Source organism: Cervus canadensis, chromosome 26 (assembly GCF_019320065.1).
Source record: "Cervus canadensis isolate Bull #8, Minnesota chromosome 26, ASM1932006v1, whole genome shotgun sequence".
Classification (NCBI taxonomy): Eukaryota; Metazoa; Chordata; class Mammalia; order Artiodactyla; family Cervidae; genus Cervus; species Cervus canadensis.
The window spans coordinates 3,085,785-3,107,540 of NC_057411.1; the positions used below are offsets into that span (position 1 = coordinate 3,085,785).

The 21,756-nt window shown below is 43.4% G+C and overlaps 1 pseudogene; it reads right to left on the reverse strand.

Annotated features, from left to right (window-relative positions):
• Positions 1 to 2,180: 2,180 nt before the first annotated feature.
• LOC122427988 lies at positions 2,181 to 2,613 on the reverse strand (annotated as a pseudogene).
• Between the last annotated feature and the right edge of the window lie 19,143 nt (positions 2,614 to 21,756).

Below are 21,756 nucleotides of genomic sequence, written 5' to 3' on the forward strand. Positions count from 1 at the left end.
AGATGACCACAGATGTGGGGCTGAGCCCACTCAAGATGAACTAGCAGGCCCAGGTGAACGGGACTGGTCAGCTGAGAACTCATACATGGTTGTTACTTAAGGTTTTTATTTATTTATTTTTATTAGTTGAGATGCTAGACTTCATTTATTATTACTGTTACTTTATTTGGCCACAGGGCATGCGGGATCTTAGTTTCCGAACCAGGGATCGAATCTGTAATCCCTGAAGTGGAAGCGTGGAGTCCTAACCACTGAACCACCAAGGAATTCCCCAAGTGTTTGGCTGATCGCTGAACCCAGGTAGAAAAGGCATGAGCTAGGAAGCAGGTAGGAAGAAGCTGGAAGAAGACGCAAAGAGCCATAGGAATTGCAGACATTCTTTATTCGCAGCAGCAAGGCAGACATGCTTTATTCTCTAATCGTTGCCGCAATGCAAGGCAACACAACGCAAGGCAATTGCACGAGCTTTTCAGGTGGTGCGTGCGCAGTGCTATAAATGATCTCAGCTGTTACATCAGTATTTACAAAATGTAAGGTGAGAGCGAGTGGACATGGGGCGAGAGAGTCTGACCACCGCCATCCTGGCCAATTGCTCTTTCCCTGCACCACGGTTGCTATTTTAAGCCACTAGCTGTAGGGTGATTTATTGCACAGCATTATTTTGGTAATATATAACTGATATAAAGTTCTATCACATTTTGACACTTTGCATAATTCTAATTTTTCCTCCTGAGTTTCTATTGTCACAATAAACTAATATTGGTATGGGAGGGGATAGAGATGACATATGTTTTGCTTCCATTACTATCACCCATCTTTCATGGAGGCCAAGGGTTGGTGGAGACTACAGACTGACTGAGAAGTACTTCAAATCCCCACTGAGTGCTTGCACTTGGAAAAATCTACCTTAGAGTTTTCATGCTTCTTTCTTCAGTGGGGTGAATGTGAGGTAGTACTGCCTTTATATAATTTTTTCCTTTGTTATCAAATCTATCAAGCCTATAATCTCTTCTCAACAGATTTTCAAATGAGCAGGAAACAGGAAAAGATAAATGAAAGTTGGAGTGGTATTGTTAAAGGAGAAATGGTCTCTACAGCTCCAAGTACCATCTAATTAACCTCAGAATCAGGGTATGACCCTGCAAATAGAAGTGCCCAATTCACAAGAAACTAACAAAACCACCTAACATTTAAGCAATTCATCCTTCCGTTGGGGAGGTGCTGCTGCTGTTATTTATTTTCATTCTAATTTTAAATGGTTTAGGGTATAGATGTACCTTCATTCAGATGCAGCATTTCTCAGCACAGTATGTATATGACAGATTCCTTCTGTGGAATTATGTCATCAATGGGCTCAGGTATCTCACAGGTCAAGCAAGTTCCCAGACAATAACCAGCCTTCAGCAAACAGCAAGAAGAGCATCCACCAGTCTTGTCCTCTATACAGCACTGAGTTCTTGACTTCTTATTTATTTGCTCTGATGAGGAGGATTTACCCTATTTGAGGAAAAGGGTGAATGGACTAAATCTGCTGTTCTTCTGTTTTTTAAACATTCATTGTCTATGTTTCATTGTAAAAACAGCATAAAATTATCATCATTATTTTTAATTAGAAAAATTATTTCTGCTCCTTTCACACATCATATTGTTCAGGAAACAGTCTTACATACATATCTGAGACAATGTACCATCACACACTCTGTTTAAAGGCAAAGCACCACAGGGAAAGCTGCTCAGCTGTCCAGGGCTCTCATCTCATGGGATCTCCCTTCCTGATTTTTACATTAATTTCTGAAAGTCAAAAATGTCATCTCCAGAAAAATGCTATAAGGGGGTTGTAAAAAATACTTACTTCATTCAATATGATAGCTGTAGAAATGGAGTACATTTTCTTTACGTAGTAAAAAACTAGGAAGAAAATGCCGTGTAACATTATTGGTACATAGTGTTTATGGCAGCAGAAAAGATACTGTTGTGAGCTTGTCACCTTGACACCAAGAAGTCTAGCCCAGACTTTTAATATGCCTCCTACGTTTTTACTAGGGCTTCTTTTCTGCTGCTTTTCATCCATCCTTTTCCATATTCCAAATCAGAGGGTTGGTACGGCCTTTAAAGCTTTATTAATAGGAGCAAATCCAGCATCCACTGATTTCTTCTCAAAAGGCACTCTCACCCATCAGCTAGTCCAGCAGTTTTATCCTCATGAATACTCCAGCCATGAAAACACTCCATAGGACACAGATGAATCCAGTGAATACAAGAAGTCTATTGAGTTTAGGAATGTTTGGTGCCTTGGATCAGTCGAAGATTATGAAACCCAAACCTCCCATTGCAGACAGGAAGCTGGATGTGTGTCCTTCCCAATATATTGTCCATTTATTTCATAGACCAAGAAAGCTGTGGGCCTGCTGCCCAGGCTCACCAGTCACAAAGCCAGCACTTGAACTTTGACAGTTACATCATAAGCTGCTTCTCTGGTGGTGAGGAAGTGAGACACCATCGCCAAAACGCACACCATCATGGTCAATGGCATGTGTACCCAGGGTTGTGCTTCTTCAGCTTCAGGTTGGGCCACTCAGACACTAAGACCTGGACTTGGTACAAATCCTCCATGTTGGTCACAACAGGGGCAGCACTCCACAATTATTTAAAAAAATTTTTTTAAATTATTTACACATAGTTGACTTACAGGGTTGTGTTAATTTCTGCTCTACAGCAAACGTATTCAGTTATACATATATATACATATTCTTTTTTATTTAGATTACTTTTCCATGATGGTTTATCATAGGACATTGAATATAATTCCCTGTGCTATACAGTAGGACCTTCGTTGTTGTTTTTTTTTAAGTTGTAAAATACTGAAAAATAGAAGGAAGAAAAGTAGATCCTTGTAATCCTATGAATACTTTTGGAGAATTTATTTCCACTCTTATACATATTTTTCTAGACATAACTGGAAATGCAAATGAATAAACAGGAGACACTCATATAAAACCTAAGTAGTGGGAGGGGCAAAGTCAGAAATGCTAGTGGATTTGGAAGGCAAGTATGTGGCCATCCCCTCCTTTAAAGACTGAGGGCAATCACGGTGTCCGAGGGTGGTGATGGCGAGAACAAGAGTGAAGCTGTGGACAGACAAGCTTAGGCTGGGACCTGGCAGAGAGCAAAATTCACCATAAATGACAGCAAGCAGAGCAGAGATCGATTTGGAGCTTCATAAGGACCAGGCATTATTCTAATCACTTTCTATATGGTAACTCATTTAGTTCTCTTCCCAACCCTTGAGTAAGGAATTACTATTCTTGTTTACACAGGAGGAAATGTTAAGTAACTTGCCCCAAGGGTGGAGCTGGGTTTCAAATCCATGCCATCTGCTTATAGTGTCCTTGCTCTTAAATGCTATGTGATAATTTTATCATTTTCTTTATTAATCAGTCTGGATTCCCCATGGGACTCCCACAGACACCTTAGCCATTTAGAAGAAGCCCATCGAGCAGAGCTGTGGGGAATTTCACCTCGCCATTGCAATCATTTCTTGGCTTTCAAGCATGTTCCTCTGCAACAGAAATCTGAGTGTCATCCATCACCATTCATTTGTGCTATCGCCCATCAGGACCTTTTCTTCTTGCCTCTTTTCTTTCAGAACACAGTAAATTATATTCAAACGGCAGTCACGAAGGAAACTTTCCTTCCCTCCTTCATCAACAAAGCTGATCGATGGGCGCGAAAGCCCTGGGGAAGCAGCATCTGCTCTAACTCAGGGATCCCCGCCCAAGTGGAGGGTGAAATTAACAGACACAGAGCAGTTTTGCAGCTCAACATTTGTGCAAGTCTGGCACATGCACGCATCATTAGCAACTCTATTTGAGAAGCAGGATCAAGGAGGTGAGCAGAAGAAGGGATCTCATTAAAGGGATATTCAAGAAAGAAGAAATTCAGAGCATTTAGGTAAACCTCCATGGCTAAAATAAATGAACAAATAGCCAGGTAAGATGGGGAGATGTTGACAGACAATTTACATAATTTTGCCTCTGCACCTTCCAAATCAGAGGGATGTTATGCTATGAACTCCCCAGAGTGGCTGCCTCTTTTACTTAGCTCTGTGAGCTAAAATAAAGCCTTTATGAAGGCAAAGATTTGCTGTCCTGTTCACTGCTGTAATCTGGGCTCATAGCACATGAAAATTAAATATTCATGGAATAAGTTAATGTAGACTTGCTCAAAGGTTACTTGACCTGAGCTAGGCAGATGAAGTCTGACACGTTCAGTAGGAATGGTAACTTATAACTACTTTTAGAGTATATGGAATCAGTGGTGATATATTAGTGGAATGCTTCTTGTGTGCCCACCCCTATTCAAGGCAATGGAGGAGATACAGCAAAAGCACAATTGTAAGGATGATGGTGATTGGCCAGGCAAGCTGTAAGTTCATTCCTGAAGATTTGCTATTGGCCAAGCATGTTCTAAGTTCATTACTAGCATTAGCATGTTCAGTTCTCTAAATACCGCCTTCAAGGAAGGTGGGTCAAGTACAAATGTGACCATCTCCATTTGATGTACAAGGCAACTGGTACCAGGTCAATTTAGTAACTTGCCTAGAGTCCTAGGCTGTTAAAGGTGGAGTTGGGATTCCCTCTGCTATGCTCTTTGGGCTTCCCTGGTAGCTCAGCTGGTAAAGAATCCACCTGCAATGCAGGAGACCCCAGTTCAATTCCTGGGTCAGGAAGATCCCTTGGAGAAGGGATAGGCTACCCACTCCAGTATTCTTGGGCTTCCCTGTTGGCACAGCTGGTAAAGAATCCACCTGCAATGTGGGAGACCTGAGTTCAGTCCCTGGGTGGAGAAGATCCCCTGGAGAAGGGAACGGCTACCCACTCCAGGGGGAGAATTCCGTGGACTATAGAGTCCATGGGGTTGCAAAGAGTCAGACTTGACTGAGTGACTTTCACTTTCACTTTATGTCTTGATCTTTACTGCCATTCTTTGTGTTCTCAGCCTGTTAGGAACTTACCCTTCATTTGAGGACTCAAAAGGAACACATATGAATCAGAGAACAATGAAATCTTAAACTCTGTGGTCCTGGCAGCAAAAGGGAGAGAAGTTAAGTATAGACCAGAGTTTTCAAAGAGAACTTCTGGAAGGAGGCTGTACTAGATCTCTCTTGAATTTCATCATTGGTTTGTTTATATAACCATCTCTCCATCCTCCCATACACTTATCCTCCCATACACTTATTGAACAATCATTTTTTTAAATATATTTTTCAATTGAAGGATAATTGCTTTACAGAATTTTGTTGTTTTCTATCAAACCTCAACATGAATCAGCCATAGGTATACATATATCCCCTCCCTTTTGAACCGCCCTCCCACCCCACCACCCCATCCCACCCCTCTAGGTTGATACAGGGTCCCTGTTTGAGTTCCTGAGACATACAGCAAATTCCCGTGGCTATCTGTTTTACATATGGTAATATAAGTTTCCATGTTACTCCTTCCATACATCTCACCCTCTCCTCCCCTCTCCCCATGTCCATAAGTCTGTTCTCTATGCCTGTTTCTCCATTGCTGCCCTGAAAATAAATTCTTCAGTACCATTTTTCTATGTTCTATATATGTACATTAGAATACAATATTTATCTTTCTCTTTCTGACTCACTTCACTCTGTATAATAGGTTCTAGGTTCATCTACCTCATCAGAACTAACTCAAATGCATTCCTTTTTATGGCTGAGTAATATTCCATTGTGTATTTGTACCACAGCTTCTTTATCCATTCATCTGTCGATGGACATCTAGGTTGCTTCCATGTTCTAGCTACTGTAAACAGTGCTGCAACAAACAATGGGATCCATGTGTCTTTTTCAATTTTGGTTTCCTCAGGGTATATGTCTAGGAGTGGGATTGCTGGGTCATATGGTGGTTTTATTCCTAGTTTTTTTAGGAATCTCCATACTGCCTTCCACAGTGGCTGTATCAATTTACCTTCCCACCAACCGTGCAAGAGTGTTGCCTTTTCTCCACACCCTCTCCAGCACTTATTGTTTGTAGACTTGTTGATGATGGCCACTCTGACAGGTGTGAGGTGATATCTCATTGTGGTTTTGATTTGTATTTCTCTAATAATGAGTGACGTTGAGCATCTTTTCATGTGTTTGTTAGCCATCTGTATGTCTTCTTTGGAGAAATGTCTGTTTAGGTCTTTTTCTCACTTTTTTGATTGGGTTTGTTTTTCTAGCAATAAGTTGAATGAGCTGCTCATATATTTTGGAAATTAATCCTTTGTCAGTTGTTTCATTTGCTACTATTTTCTCCCATTCTGAGGGCTGTCTTTTCCCCTTGCTTATAGTTTCCTTTGCTGTGCAAAAGCTTTCAAGTTTAATCAGGTCCCACTTGTTTACTTTTGTTTTTATTTCTCTAGGAAATGGGTCATAGAGGATCTTGCTTTGATTTATGTCATCGAATGTTCTGCCTATGTGTTCCTCTAAGAGTTTTATAGTTTCTGGCCTCACATTTAGGTCTTTAATCCATTTTGAGTTTATCTTTGTGTATGGTGTTAGGAAGTGTTTTAATTTCATTCTTTTACATGTAGCTGTCCAGTTTTCCCAGCACCATATATTGAAGAGGCTCTCTTTGCCTCATTGTATATTCTTGCCTCCTTTGTAAAAAATAAGGCACCCATAGGTGCATGGGTTTATTTCTGGGCTTTATGTCTTGTTCCATTGGTCTATATTTCTGTTTTTGTGTCAGTACCATACTATTTTGATGACTGTAGCTTTGTAGTATAATCTGAAGTCAGGAAGGTTGATTCCTCCAGTTCCATTCTTCTTCCTCAAGACTGCTTTGGCTATTCAGGGTCTTTTGTATTTCCATATAAACTGTGAAATTTTTTGTTCTAGTTCTGTGAAAAATGCCATTGGTAATTTGATAGGGATCATATTGAATCTGTAGATTGCATTTTGTAGTATAATCATTTTCACAATATTGATCTCCCTACCCAGGAACATGGAATATCTCTCCATGTGGTTATGTTATCTTTGATTTCTTTCATCAGTGTCTTATAATTTTCTGTGTACAGTTCTCTTGTCTCCTTCAGTTCAGTTCAGTTGTGTCTGACTCTTTGTGACCCCATGAACTTCAGCACACCAGACTTCCCTGTCCATTACCAACTCCCAGAGCCTACTCAAACTCATGTCCATCGTGTTGGTGATGCCATCTAATCATCTCATCCTCTGTCGTCCCCTTCTCCTTCTGCCTTCAATCTTTCCCAGCATCAGGGTCTTTTCAAATGAGTTGGTTCTTCACATCAGGTGGCCAAAGTATTGGAATTTCAGCTTCAGCATCAGTCCTTCCAGTGAATATTCAGGATTGATTTCCTTTAGGATGGACTGGTTGGATCTCCTTGCAGTCCAAGGGATTCTCAAGAGTCTTCTCCAACACTTCCCACTCCAGTATTCATACACACACTTGCATTTTGGGCTTCTCTTGTGGCCCAGCTGGTGAAGAATCTGCCTGCAATGTGGGAGACCTGGGTTCAATCCCTGGGTTGGGAAGATCCCCTGGAGAAGGGAAAGGCTACCCACTCCAGTAATCACACACACTTTGTCTCCTTAGGTAAGTTTATTTCTAGATATTTATTTATTTATTTATTCATTTTTTGAATGTTGAGTTTTATTTATTTATTTATTATTTATTTTCCATTTATTTTTATTAGTTGGAGGCTAATTACTTTACAATATTTGTAAAGTATTTCTAGATATTTAATTCTTTTCATTGCAGTGGTGAATGGGATTGATTCCTTAATTTTTCTTTCTGATTTTTCAGTTAGTATATAGAAATGCAAGTGATTTCTATGTATTGATTTTGTACCCTGCAACCTTGCTAAATTCACTGGTTAGCTCTAGTAATTTTCTGATACTGTCTTTAGGGTTTTCTGTGTACAGTATCATGTCATCTGCAAACAGGGAGAGGTTTACTTCTCCTTTTCCAATCTGGATTCCTTTTATTTCTTTTTCTTCTCTGATTGTTGTAGCTAGGACTTCCAGAACTCTGTTTGAATAATAGTGGTAAAAGTGGACACCCTTGTCTTGATCCTGATCTTAGGGGGAATGCTTTCAGTTTTTCAGCATTGGGAATAATGTTTGCTGTAGGCTTCAAGCAATCATTTTTTAATGAATTAGTTAATTTTTGGCTGCACTGGGTCTTTGTTGCTGTGCACGGGCTTTCTCTGGTTGCAGAAAATGGGAGCTACTCTCTAGCTGTGGTGCATGGACTTCTTTTTGCAGTGGCTTCTCTAGTTGCAGAGCATGGACTCTAGAGCGTGGGCTTCAGTAGTTGTGGTGCATGGGCTTAGCTGTCCTGTAGCATGTGAAATCTTCCCATTGACAGGCAGAGTCTTTACCACTGGACCACCAGGACAGTCCTAACAATCAGTTTTTGAGTTCCAACTATGTAACAGGCCCTGAGTACTGGGGCGGTGGTTTTTGTGATGAAGAAGTCATGTTAGCAGTCTTACCTTCTCTGCCTGAGGGGGCTAAGATGAAGTGATATACACGTGCTGACAGAGGGTCTCCATCAGGCAGGATTGTCTATCATACCTGAGAATGCTTGTACCCCAAGTACTGCAATCCCAACTCACCCGTGGTGAGGTGACCTGGGCACAAGGGTATTCTCTGCAGTACTGTTTTCAACAACAAAGTGTTAGAAATAGCCCCACATTCATCAAAAGGGACTGCTTTAATAGAACATGATAGTGCATCCAAAGAGATTGTTAAGCAGCTGTAACTTGAAGAAACTAAAGTGAAAATATCTTTAAGACATTTAACTGAAAAAAAAAAAAAAAAAGCCAAAGGGCATATGTATGGTAGGTTACCATTTGGGTAAAAGACAGGAATATAAACACACTTAGTGTGCATGCTCAGTCACTTAGTTGTGTCCGGCTCTTTGTGACCCCATGCACTGTAGCCCACCAGGCTCCTCTGTCCAGGCATATTCCAGGCAAGAATACTGGAGTGGGTTGCCATTTCCTACTCGAAGGGATCTTCTTGACCCAGGGATTGAACCTGCGTCTCCTGTGTCTCCTGCATTGGCAGGCATTTTCTCTACCACTCACCCACAAGGGAGGCAACATACTTGATAGGATATCTATAAAATATCTCTGGAAAGAGACCAGACACTGATCACATCTGTGGCTTTCAGTGGAGGGAGCCTGAATTCCAGTCTGTGCTAGAAGGTGCAGCCAGTTCAGTCCCCACGGGGACAGTGGGCTCTGGAGGAGGACAGCCAGGATCAGGGAGTCTAGTGACTCATCTTTTAACCCTCCTGCTATGCTGGGCTTCCAAATGATTCTCAAATGGCACACTTTTACCTCAGACGCCCTTGGCCTTGGAATTTCTCATCCTCAGTCCCCCCTCCCCTGTGTGACTCGCTTCTTATTTCTCTCAGATGAGTCTCAAAGGCCGTCCTCCTCAGAGAAGCCTTTCCTCACCTCCTGATGGAACGGAACACCTCCTGTCCCCCAACACTCTTACTTGCCTGAATGTTTTCAGTGCATTTATGGATGTCTGTTATCAGTCTCTCCCTGCTAGAATAACAGCTTGGGGGGAGCCAGGACTGTCTAGAACCCCAGCACCTGTGTGTGGTTTAGCCTCCTAGTCCTTGTGGTTTAGCCTCCTAGTCCTTGTCTCATAAATGAGTCTGCTTCCAGATTTTGGCCCCTCCCTTGATCTTAGCAGAGCTTTAAGAGGAGTATGAAGTGCTCATAATTTTAAGAGTCATCATTTTCATAAGGTGGCAATCTATTTTTGTTTTTACTGATTCTTCATTCTTGAGAAGCAGCTTTGATGCTTGTAGACTGGGGGTCAAATTCTGGCTCTGGCATTTGCTGATATTGGGCAAATTAAGCCTTTCTGGGCCTGTTTCCTCATCTAAGATGGGCTGGGGAGGGGGAGTGAGAATGAGGGGTAATATCTACCTCCCACTGTTGGCAGATGAAAAGTGTGAGGTGTGGTCTTTGGTAAATGATTATTTATATTCAGCCCTTCCTTCCTCAGCCTTCTTCCACATCCCCCACCATGAAAGGTCTTTTCCATATACCTAGTGGTCCAATATTGCTTGTAAGCTGTGAGGACTTGAAAATGCAGCACATGATATTTGAATTCTTCATCATTCATTTTGCCCTTGGATGTTCAATGTCCTGGTCACAGGTCTAATATCTGTAAGAGCTGATCAGTTAATGCTTTCTGTTGTTTTTGGTGTTGGAGTCACATTACATTTTGGTCGATCTTTTCACAAAAGTATGGGTGTGTCAGTCAGGCTCAGCTGCTATAACAAAAATATCTGCAAATACTGTAGCTTCAATAACATAGGAGCTTGTGTCTTTCTTATGTAATAACCTAGAAATAGATGGAGGGTCTAGGTTAGAGGCACTGAGCTAGGAGGGCATCCAGGTCCCTTCTCTCTCTTTGCTCTGAGTTTCTGTCGTGGTGCTTTTGTTCACATGATCAAAGCTAGAGCAACACCACTCTATTCACATTCGGGTAAGAAAGGAGGAGGAGGGAGAGGAAGTCCACAGCGAGTCCACTTCTTTTAGGAAAACAGCACTCCAGTTCCATTAGCATAATTGCAGTCATATGGCCAAACCTAGCTGCAAGGGTGCTTGGGAGATTTTACTTCTACCTCCATGGCTATGGATTCTGCTAAAACTTGTTAACTAGGTATCTGTTACTAACAGGAGTAAAAGAGGAATGAATTTTGGGAACGGTAGTCTCAACATTCCTGCTGTGAAGGGAACCAGCTGAGAGTGTGGCTGTCTAGATTCGAGCGAAGCCAGGACCACTGGGAAAAGGCAACTGCTTACAGATGCTGGAACCTCCTCTTAACCTTCAGATGTGTGTCTTAGGGAAACAGTGAGTACACAATGTTCCCCCTCCCATTAAAAAAAGTCATTCAACCGAAGGGAAACAATTGCATATCCATACTGTATTTGTAAGGGTTTCATACCATTCTGATCAGTCCACATTGCTTTAGAATTCATCTGAAGTTTTTGAAACTCAGAACCAGGGTTTTATCTCAACTCATGAGGGTTTTGTGACCCTTGATGATCTTTAGGGTCAGTGCAGATATGGAAAGCTGGTGTGGCCTATGTGCTCCTTTGATGGTGTCTGTGGTCACAGGCACATTATCTCAGGTAGGATACCAGCACTTGCAACTTCACTTACCCCAGCATCCGTATTTCTGTTTCCATTCCATTTCTAAGGGCCAGAAGTAGCATGCCACAGAATTTGGGGGAGAGAATCTCTGCCATTGTCAACTTCAGCTGCATGGTGGTAGATTTTCCTCCAGGATTGCAGTCTGAGCTGAAATAGGCACAGCAGATAGTAGAATTAGTTCACATTTGTACTATCATCATGGAGCTGAAAGAACCATTTTATATCCACTCACTCTCTTGGTCCTCTCATTTGAGGTGGATTATTATTTTGTTATTGCTCTTCTTCCCACTTTACAGATAAACACACTGAAATGCAAAGAGATTAGGAGTATTATTCAAGGATACCTAGATGGTAGGTGGTAATACCCATAGTATTAAGTAAGATTGATGTAAAATATTAAATCAGGACATGTTTGTTGGATGAATGGGTAAACATTGGTAATAAGTGTGGTCATGTCAGAAAACTCTGGGCTCTGTCATAATAGAAAACTCTTGTGGGTGGTTGACTGAACTTTCTGCCTGTTCCTAATTTGTACATCAGGTTAGGAATGGCACTGGTCCTACAGATAAATGTTCTGTGGGTCATCTGTCACATTTGTTGGCCACTCTGTAGTTGATAAAGCAGGCTCACACATGTCAACAGGCCTGTAACTCACCAAGGAGCGGGCCTGAATCTTATTTCCCTCTGTGGTCACCTTCTGAATGTCCACGGAATCAGTGCTGTCATTAGTTGTCAGGACAGCTCAGAAGGGTGAGCAGGACAGATGATCTCCCTGTGAAAGAAGCCTGGAGACTGCGCTCGGGGAGTGGGGTGGGGGTACAGAGGGCCAGGCTGTATGTTCCAGAGCTAAGAAATAGTGCTAGGACAGTGGTTTCTGGGTTTCTGATCCCCGCGTTTCTTGCATTGCCCCACACCCTGCTCAGCCCTTTAGCTACCTTCTCTCTGAATTCAAAACACTCACTTACAGGTACTTCAGAGGGCCATCTAAGTATCATTTTTCTCTCAGAAGAAGCCTCAGTCTTTTCTTCAGGAAATAAATTCAAAACTCGAGACAATTGGTCTGGTTCTTGCTCCCTTTCAGTAAATGTGGAAATGTATCCTTTAAAAAATAATGCAGTTCTTGCTCTTGAAAATATAAGTGGGCTTTCTTTTCCTACATTCTTGCTACAAAGAATTTGGTTACAGGTCTATTTTACCACTTGATTTTACTGAAAAATGAACAGAACAAGACAAACTGCCTTTAGAGTCCTCAAGACCTGACCTTGTCCTTTGTTCCCCAAATCCAAGCCTTTTTCTCTTTGCACAGTTGTGTATGCATGCTCACTCAGTCATGTCCAGCTCTTTGTGACCCCATGGATTGTTGCCCACCAGGCTCCTCTGTCCATGGGATTCTCCAAGCAAGAATACTGGAGTAGGTTGCCATTCCCTCTTCCAGGGGATCTTCCTGACTCAGTGACTGAACCAACATCTCTTGTATCTCCTGCATTGGCAGGCAGATTCTTTACCCCTGCTCTACCTGGGAAGCCCTTTTGCACAGTTGAGCTGAAGTAAATTTGATCATCTGATCAGACCTCCATTTCTGATTCCCATTGACCCTGAGATTCACCACCCACTTTTCCCCTCAGATCTGATCCTCTTGTTCTTCCATTTTCTCTCTTGACAAATGGCATCATTTATAAGTAAAAACCCCAGGGGACACCTCCCCTTCCTCCTGTGGCAGGCAGATTATAAAATGCTCCCAGTGATCCCCACCTCCTGATGTTCACACTCTGGTGTAATCCCATCCCTTGCATGTGAGCAGGATCTGTGATTTGCTCCTAAGGGGCAGAATATGGCAAAGGTGATGGGGTGTCCTTGTTGTGATCAGGGTACATCAGAGTGTGACTTCTGTCTGGCTAGAAGTCTTTCTCCCACAGACTCTGATAAAGCCAGCTGTCACATCAGGGAGGGCCACATGGCAAGGAGCTGAGGGCAGCCTCCAATTAATAGCTAGGAAGGAATTTAGGCCCTCAACCCAACTGAATTCTGCCATTAACCATGTGAGCTCGAAATTGGATCCTTCTCCAGTCGAGCCTTCAGATGAGATCTCAACCCTGGCTGACAAGCTGACTGCAGCCTAATGAGATGTCTAGAAGCAGAGACCCTTACGGAGCCGTGCCTGGATTCCTGACTGATAGAAAATACAAGATAATAGGTGTGTGTTGTTTTAAAGCCACTACATTGTGAAACATGTATATTATCTATAGTGAAACAGATCACCAGCCCAGGTTGGATGTGTGAGACAAGTGCTCGGGCCTGGTGCACTGGGAAGACCCAAAGGAATCCGGTGGAGAGGGAGGTAGGAGGGGGGATGGGGATGGGGAATACATGTAAATCCATGGCTGATTCATGTCAATGTATGACAAAAACCACTACAATATTGTAAAGTAATTAGCCTCCAACTAATAAAAATAAATGGGAAAAAAAAAGAAAAAAAAAAGCCACGACATTGGTAGTAATTTGTTACATAGCAATTGATAACTAATCCACTTCATGACCCTGAGTTCTTTTGCTGCTTTCTCTCAGAGCTCTTACGTTTCTGTTCTCTTCTATATTTCTACTGCCTTTGCTTTGTGTCAGTCTTCTTCAGCCCTTGTTCAGGTAAAACCATTGCCTCCTGTATCAGTCAGGGTCTCACAGGAGCCAGGGGCAGTCTCAGAGGGTCTAACTGAAGAACAACATGGACCAGTCAAGGGGCATTCTGGGACTAGTAACAGAAGGATGCCACTGTAACCCCAGACCCACAGGGGCAAGGGGAGACAGAGGTGGTTCCAGGTCTGCTGGAAGCTGACATGGCAAAGGGTTTGTCTGACCAGAGCTGTGGCTTTAGTTAGAAAACAGCCACTGCCAGACAGTAGGTTGGCAAGGGGGACAGGTAAATATGCACCCCAGCCTCTCTCTCATCCTGTCCTCCAGCCTCTCCTGTTTCCCACTGGGGAAAATTCATTCAGAAACCAGATTGGTCTTCTCCTGCTTTTGAACCAGGACTTACATCATTGGCTCCCGTGGTTCTCAGGCCTTCTGGCTCAGATTGAATTACACCACCAGCTTTCCTGGGTCTCCAGCTTGCAGATGGCAGACTGTGGGATCTCTCAGCCTCCATAATTGCAAAGGCCACTTCCTCATAATAACTCATTCTTTCTCTTTCTGTCTGTCTCGATATTATATATATTTATGTGTGTGTGTGTGTGTGTGTGCGCGCTCAGTCACTTGGTTGTGTCCAACTCTTTGCAACCCCATGGACTGCAGCCCACCAGGCCCCTCTGTCCATGGAATTTTCCAGGCAAGAATACTATACTATATATATACACGTAGCTTCCCAGGTGGCACTAGTGGTGGAGTCACAAGGAGTCGGACACAACTGAAGTGACTTAGCATATTTATAACATATATAGGGGCTTCCTGGTGGCTCAGTGGTAGAGAATCTGCCTGCCAATGCAGGAGACACAGGTTCAATCTCTGAGTTGGGAAGATCTCCTGGAGAAGGAAATGGCAACCCACTTGAGTATTCTTGCCTGGGAAATCCCATGGACAGAGGGAGCCTGGCAGGCTGTAGTCCATGGGTTGCAAGAGTCAAACATGACTTAGCAACTAAACAGCAATGAATGTAAATACATATATACCATCTGGGAGACTGAGCACTTTAACTTTAACTTGGTGTTTCTGTTTACTGGCTGCCTCTTTTTCCTCTCAAGAGCAGGGACCTGGGTTTATTTACCTTTTTATTGCCAGGGTCCAGGACAAATAGAACCCCAGTTGTTCCTGGCATCAGAGCAAGCTCTGTGGTATAGAAAGCCCTCATTCGGATGGAGCCGCAGAGAGGTGGGGAGCGGTCAGCAGGTGGACACTGGGAGGCAGTGACAGTGGGCCAGCAGTGGGATCTACTATACCCAGTCTCTGGATTGAGAGATGAAGAGAAGATGAAATCTTTGTTTCCCATTTAAAAACACCTGCTCCTGGGGTTAGTCTGCTTCTCTGAGACAAGCTCATCAAGATTGGAAGATTATAAGAAAGGTCAGGACTTCTACTCATTAGTTTTACTATTGCTACTGATATTTCCAGTTTAAAAAGGGGCTTTGTGGACAATAATTAATTGATTATATTGCCCCAAGAAAATAGCTGTGACTGTGCTTGCACCACTGTCATGAAGAGCTGAGGGCTATGTATCCACCTCTGTCCTGATCTGGTAAGACCAGGAGTGTGGTAAGGCGGGAGCTCCTTCATCGCCTGTTGGCACAGGCCGGCTGGGCAGTTAGCTGTGTGTTCCGGGTGAGGACCAGAAGGGGCCCCATCCCACTCAAAGCCTGCAGCCCATGTCCCTCCCTGCCCTCCAAGTGTCCTCCACTTATCCAGGCGTCAGCACATCCTTACTCCCCCAGCTTCAGCCTAAATTCCTCTGTGACTAGAGGCTGCCCCAGATCCCCAAACAGCTGGGACCTTGACCTTCCCCTCTCTTCCAGCTCCTCTTCCCAAGAGCTGGACCCAGCTTTCTGAGCCTCCTCTGATCTGTGCTAGATATGATGCACTCACATTTTTACCAAGTGGCCCGCACCATACCCCATCACTTGACTCAGAGCCTTTGAGTCCCAGCATGACAATGGACTTGAATTCATCCCATCGCTTGGCCTTGGAGCTGGCCTGCTGGTCCTTCTCTGGAAAGCTTTGCCCTCTACTGTCTCAGATACTTTTCTCTCATTTCCATCTGGAGTAGTTCCTGCAATTCCCAGCATACTCTGTGACCAAGACTGTCTGGGTTATAACAAGGTCTGGAGCACAGTGTCCTGAGATAAATGAGAAAAACTGGAAGGAAGGGCTAAGAATGACGAGTTCTGTAAGAGTCATTCTTCTATTCATTCATTCATAACTTTGCTTAAATGCCACTGAAATATCTAGTAACACAGCTCCAAACCCATAGTAGGTATCTAGTGTTTGTGGGATCATGCAGATAGGAGACAGATACAGGGCTTCTGACAGCCAGGTTGGTGAGAGTGGGGCTGCAGCAATACTAACTCCTCCCCCACTCAACTCGGGGTATGGATTCCCCTCACAACTCAGGAAGGATGCGGGGTGTGCACTGCGTTTGGTTCATCAGCTACTTAAGTCAGGGAATGATAATAACATGGAGATCTTTTTTTGCCCTGACTTCGAGTTTCCATGAAGCAGAAATCCTGGCCTCTTTCTGCTCCCTATTGCTCCTTCCCAGGCCCACTCCATACCAGGCTGTTCACACAAAGCCCATGTTTAGCTCCGCTCTGAGTTTCATGGGGCCAGGCCTCTGGAGGAGATCCTAGATGATCCAGTGCTACTTGGGACTGGTGGTGAGTTTAATTCTGCGGGAGCCTAAGCCCTAATATGTGTTCTCCCTTATTGGCTATATTATAGTAAAGAACATTGGATCTCCAAGATACCATGTCAGTCTATCAGTTAGTTCTCAACTTCAGTGGGTGGCAGGGGCTGCTGGTTTTTGGGCTCTTTCAAAACCCACCATCAAGATCCTATTAGGGTTGGTGTGAGGAGTAAATGAATCTTTAAGATAGGGCCTGGCACTTAGTGAGGGCTCAAAAATTTTAGCTATTGTTATTTTTAGCAGGAATTATAGTAGTAACAGCAGCCTGATTCCTGGCTATACCTGGTTGAGAAAAAAGAAAACATTTTTAAGTCTGTATTTCAAGTATTGGCAAATAAGCACTTGGACAAGGGAAGAAGTGAGCAGAAATGCATACTGCAAAGTGGGAGAGAAAGGAAGAGGGCCCTATAAGAGAATCATTTGCAGGGAAATCTAGAGAGGCTTGAAAGAAGGCTCAGAGCTGGCCTCCATGTGGGCCTGGCAGCACATTCTGTAAAGAGTCTTCTCCCATTGCTGTTGGCAGGAATACCGCACCCACTGTCCTCTGGAAGGCTGGGAGAAGGCAGGGGTTGCGTTTCTTGCACTTTTCCCATTTCTTGTTCCTGGAGGGAAAATGAAGAGGAGAATGCAAGTCAGAGACCTCAAGCCACATTAATTATGGGGCTGCCTGAGTCTGAGGGGAGGGCCGTCAATGAGGACTCCTTCATTTGTGCGTTCAAACTTCCAATCATGGGCAGGTTAATCTATTCCCATTATTTATAGTTAAACTTGATTGAGTAGCTACTGTGTATTCTTTCTGTTGAAGTGTTAACCTGCCCAGAGAATAGCTCTAAGGAAGATACTAGTAACTCCTTAGAAGCTTAGAAAGGATTTTTTCCTCTTCTTAGTTAATTAAAAGGCAACAGTTGGTCGATTTATTAAGCATTTAAAAGTTATTTTTGGGTGCTTCTTGCAACTTGCCTGAGGGATCTTTCTAATTTTCCAGTGAACCCCCCAAATGCACACTAGGACTTTTATTTTCATTTTGAAGGAACTCAGAGAAACATAATGATCCTACAGGGTGGTAAATGGTTGAGAGATAGCTATTAAGAAAATGTAAATGGGGGCTTCCCATTTAGGACACTGTGCTTCCACTGCAGGGGGCCCAGGTTTGATCCCTGTTTGGGGAACTAAGATCCCACAAACTGTGCAGCATGGCCAAGAAAAATAAATGAAAGAAAATGTAAATGTTCCATTTTGCATTATTAACAAAGACATCTAAGGAGCAGTGCTGGCAGCAAACATACCTTTTAGACTGTCTTAAGTATGTCTGTGCCAAGAATAGTAGGTGAAGGGGAGAGGGGCCCCTCCCCCGTCCCCCAGCCCCACCCCACCCCACGTCCCCACCAACCCTTGACCCTCTAGTTGTCATTCCTAGGCCATCCCAGTCTCCCATCTGGTTCCAGGGATCCAGGAAGGAGCAACATTAAAGGGGATCCCTTTCCTCATTCCCATAAGTTTCTCCAGCCATTCAACTTTCCCTTCCCCTGAGGAAGATGGTTGAGGTTGGGTGGGTAGTTGACTCCAACAGCCAAATAACTAGGGTCTGAAATTACTCTGGGGCGCTGGAGCTCCAGGAGTATGATGGGGTGGAGTTGGATGGGGGAGACTCTAACGAGGGTGATGATCTGTAACACTGAACCCATAAACATCTCAGTACTGCTTCACTTATGGAGATTTCTGCCATAAGCTAACTTCTATGATGATGAACCTCCCAGACCTGTCTCCATTGACCTTACTCATGAGATGATTTACTTAAAGTAGGTGTTTACTTTCTCTAATGCCAAACCTTAGAGCTCATATAATTTCTTAATAGTTTCCCACTGGGGCCATCATATAGTGTTCCAGGTAGAGGGGACAGAGGCAGAGAGTTGAAGATAAGCATATGCCTGGAGGACTCAAGGGCTAATAGGCCAGCATGGCTGGAGTAGGAGGTGGGCAGAGAAGCAGAGACTGGGTCAGAGATGTATCCAGGGCCATAAGCATTTGCAGGCCACCGGGAAGACTTGGATTTTTCCGAGCAAGATGAGGTATTGGGTGAGTGTTTTTGATAGTGAAGTGACATGATCTCACTTATTTTAACGGGATAACTCTGGTTCCTGTGGAGAATAGCTGTCGGGGAGGAGGCAAGAACAGAAGTAGGGAGAACAGTTCGAAGGCTACAGAAATGACCCAGGCCAGAGAGATAGGGGCTTGGACTAGGAAAGAGCTTCTCCACCAATGCACTGTTGATATTTTAAGCCGGATAGTTTGTTGTTGGGACCTGTCCTGTGCTTTGGGGAATGTTTAGCAGCATCCCTGGCTTCTAGCAACTAGATGCCAGGAGTGCCTACTTTTTCTTTTTGTAATTTTATATATTTGGGTCTTCTTTGCTGTGTGGACTTTTCTCTAACTGTGGTGCGCGGGCCTCTCATTGAGGTGGCTTTTCTAGTTGAGGAGCTGGAGCTCTAGGACATGTGGGCATCAGTAGTTGCGGCTCCCAGGCTCCAGAGAACATTCTCAATAGCTGTGGTGCACGGACTTCATTGCTCCATGGCATGTGGGGTCCTCCCAGCCCAGGGATGCAACCTGTGTCTCCTGCATTGGTAGGCGGGTTCTTTGCCACTGAGCCACCAGGGAAGCCCTTTATTGTGACAACTGAAAGTGCCTCCAGATGTTGCCAAATATCCACTGGGAGGTGAAAGTAGCAGGTGAGGTTGACAACCCCGGGACAAGGGTGATTGCCCTGGAGGGGTGAGAAGTGATTAGATTCAAAATTTGTTAGGTTTAACTAGAGAGAGATGAGTCACAGCTGACTCCAGGGTTTTGGCTGAGCAACTGGAGGGATGCAACTGCCATTGACTGAGGTGGGGAAGACAGCAAAATAAGTTTGAGGACAGGGCTGTCTGGAGTCTGCACGAGAGGTCTGGGCTGGGGTGAAGTACATGCTTTGCTCATTGCTTATACAATGTTAGAATAGGCAGAAAGGAGTTAATAGTTAAGGTCAAGGGGTCTGAGGATGTTGGGGTCATAGACTTTTTCTGGGAGGTCAAGCATTTTCTGGTTTGAGACTTAGAGTAACATGTCTCTTATCTCATGAGGGTTAGCATTAATAGTTACTTGCATTTTCAGTCTTTCTGTTAGGAGAGGTTACCAGGTATCTCTGAAACTTCAGAACCAAAGCAATGGATTATAGCCAAACCTCCACTCTCCACAGCCTTGGGTCAATGTGGAATTAGCTTCCCAGTGGCTCAGCTGGTAAAGAATCCACCTGCAATGTGGGAGACCTGGGTTAGATCCCTGGGTTGGGAAGATCCCCTGGAAAAGGGAAATGCTACCCACTCTAGTATTCTGGCCAGGAGAAGTTCATGGACTCTGTATGGGGTCGCAAAGAGTTGGACATGACTGAGCGACTTTCACTTTCATGTACTTTTGTTTAATTATTCAGTGTTTAGATTAACCCCAGCAAAGAGAGCAGCACGGTTTGAAAAAGAACCTGGCATCTGAATTCCTCATATATCTGATTTATCAAATGGAAAAAAAGAAAAACATTCTCTCTCCTCACAAAAGTTCCATTGTGCTCTACCTTCAATTCTTTGGCTACAGCCTGAGCTGAAAAGTATTTTGCTAAAGCGTAACTATATATAGAAACTTCTTATCTGTTGGAAGATATAAACAACCGCCGGAAGTTTGGAATACATTGCTAAGGCTGTTCTCTTGGCTTCCTTGCCACAGATTTTCATGCCGTTCTGGAGGGATTGTGTTGTTTTCTATCTGGCATGTTGTTTCCGCCGCTCCCCTCTTCCTAAACTTTCTGCAGATGCTCTTTCTACTTCACTGTTGAAGAAATTGCCTAAAAGAAAATGGTGCCCTGTTTTCCAATAAGTGCACTGAACTTTCAAGGTCTAGGAAGACAGTAAAATCTATTTCAGACTGTAGGTGGTAGGAGGGAGGAATCAGGAGGGAAAGAGAGGAAAAGCCCTGACTTTAAATTAATGAATATTTTGATCTAAATAATTTTGTTTTTACTTTATTTCTTTTGTGAGCTAAGCTGCTTCTATTGTGTCTGGCTCTTTGCAACCCTATGAGTTGTAGCATGCCAGGCTCCTCGGTCCATGGGATTCTCCAGGCAAGAATACTGGAGTGGGTTGCCATTTCCTTCTCCAAAACAGTATAGTGCTTATGCAGCCCCAGACATCTAAGGGCATCACACATGTCTGCTAATGCTCAGTCTCAGATGGCTGAATGCTACCTGTTCTTCTAAGAAGTTGGGGGAAGCCAACTGCTCAGGAGTTGCCTAACTAGTTAAAATGCCAGAGTCTTTTTCATTATCAGAATTAACCAGACAAATTGCTCCACCAAGAACAGCCATGCACCACTATCCACGGAATGGAGAAAGAGCTCAATCTGTCAATCCTGTCTGTGACTGGGTATTTCTTTTAAGTAAAGGTAAGAACAAAAACCTAATAAAAAGTCCTTAAGTACAAGTCCAGCTGGAGTATACTTTAAGGTGTGAGAAATATATAATGCATACACATTATTGCTGCAAAGAGAATATCCTGCAAAGAGAATTTTTTAAAGAGTGTCAATTTATTAACTAAATTGGTGCATCAAGAAAATGCAGTTGCACTAAGTCTGTGTTAGTGGGTTACATCCAATGATGGTGATCTTCCCTCAGTGTTATGAGCCTGCCCACATGCCCAGCTGAGGTGACCCCGGTGACAAGGGGATGATATTTTAAACATAAAAGAAGATTGAGTGACAGAAATAATTAATCCTAAAGGGTTTTTTTTTTTGTTACTCTTTTTTTCAAATTTATGCTATGGTCCATTAAATCATAAGATTATTTTGTCTTCTTAAACTCAGATAAACCAAGTATTGCTGGTTTTTTATTTTTATTTTTTTCATCTGATCAAAGAAACACAGGTATAATTGCCTACATTATATTCAGGGCCTTAGGACTGGGGTCTTCACTTCCTTATCTCAGTCTTAGCAAAACCGCTTCCAGATGCCTTCCTAATTCCCCCAAACAACATGTTTAGGAACATTTTGGAGACATCTAGGATCTGTTCAATAGAGCTTTCTGCAATGATGGAAATGTTCTACATCTGCTTTGTCCAATATTGTAGCCACAAGCCAT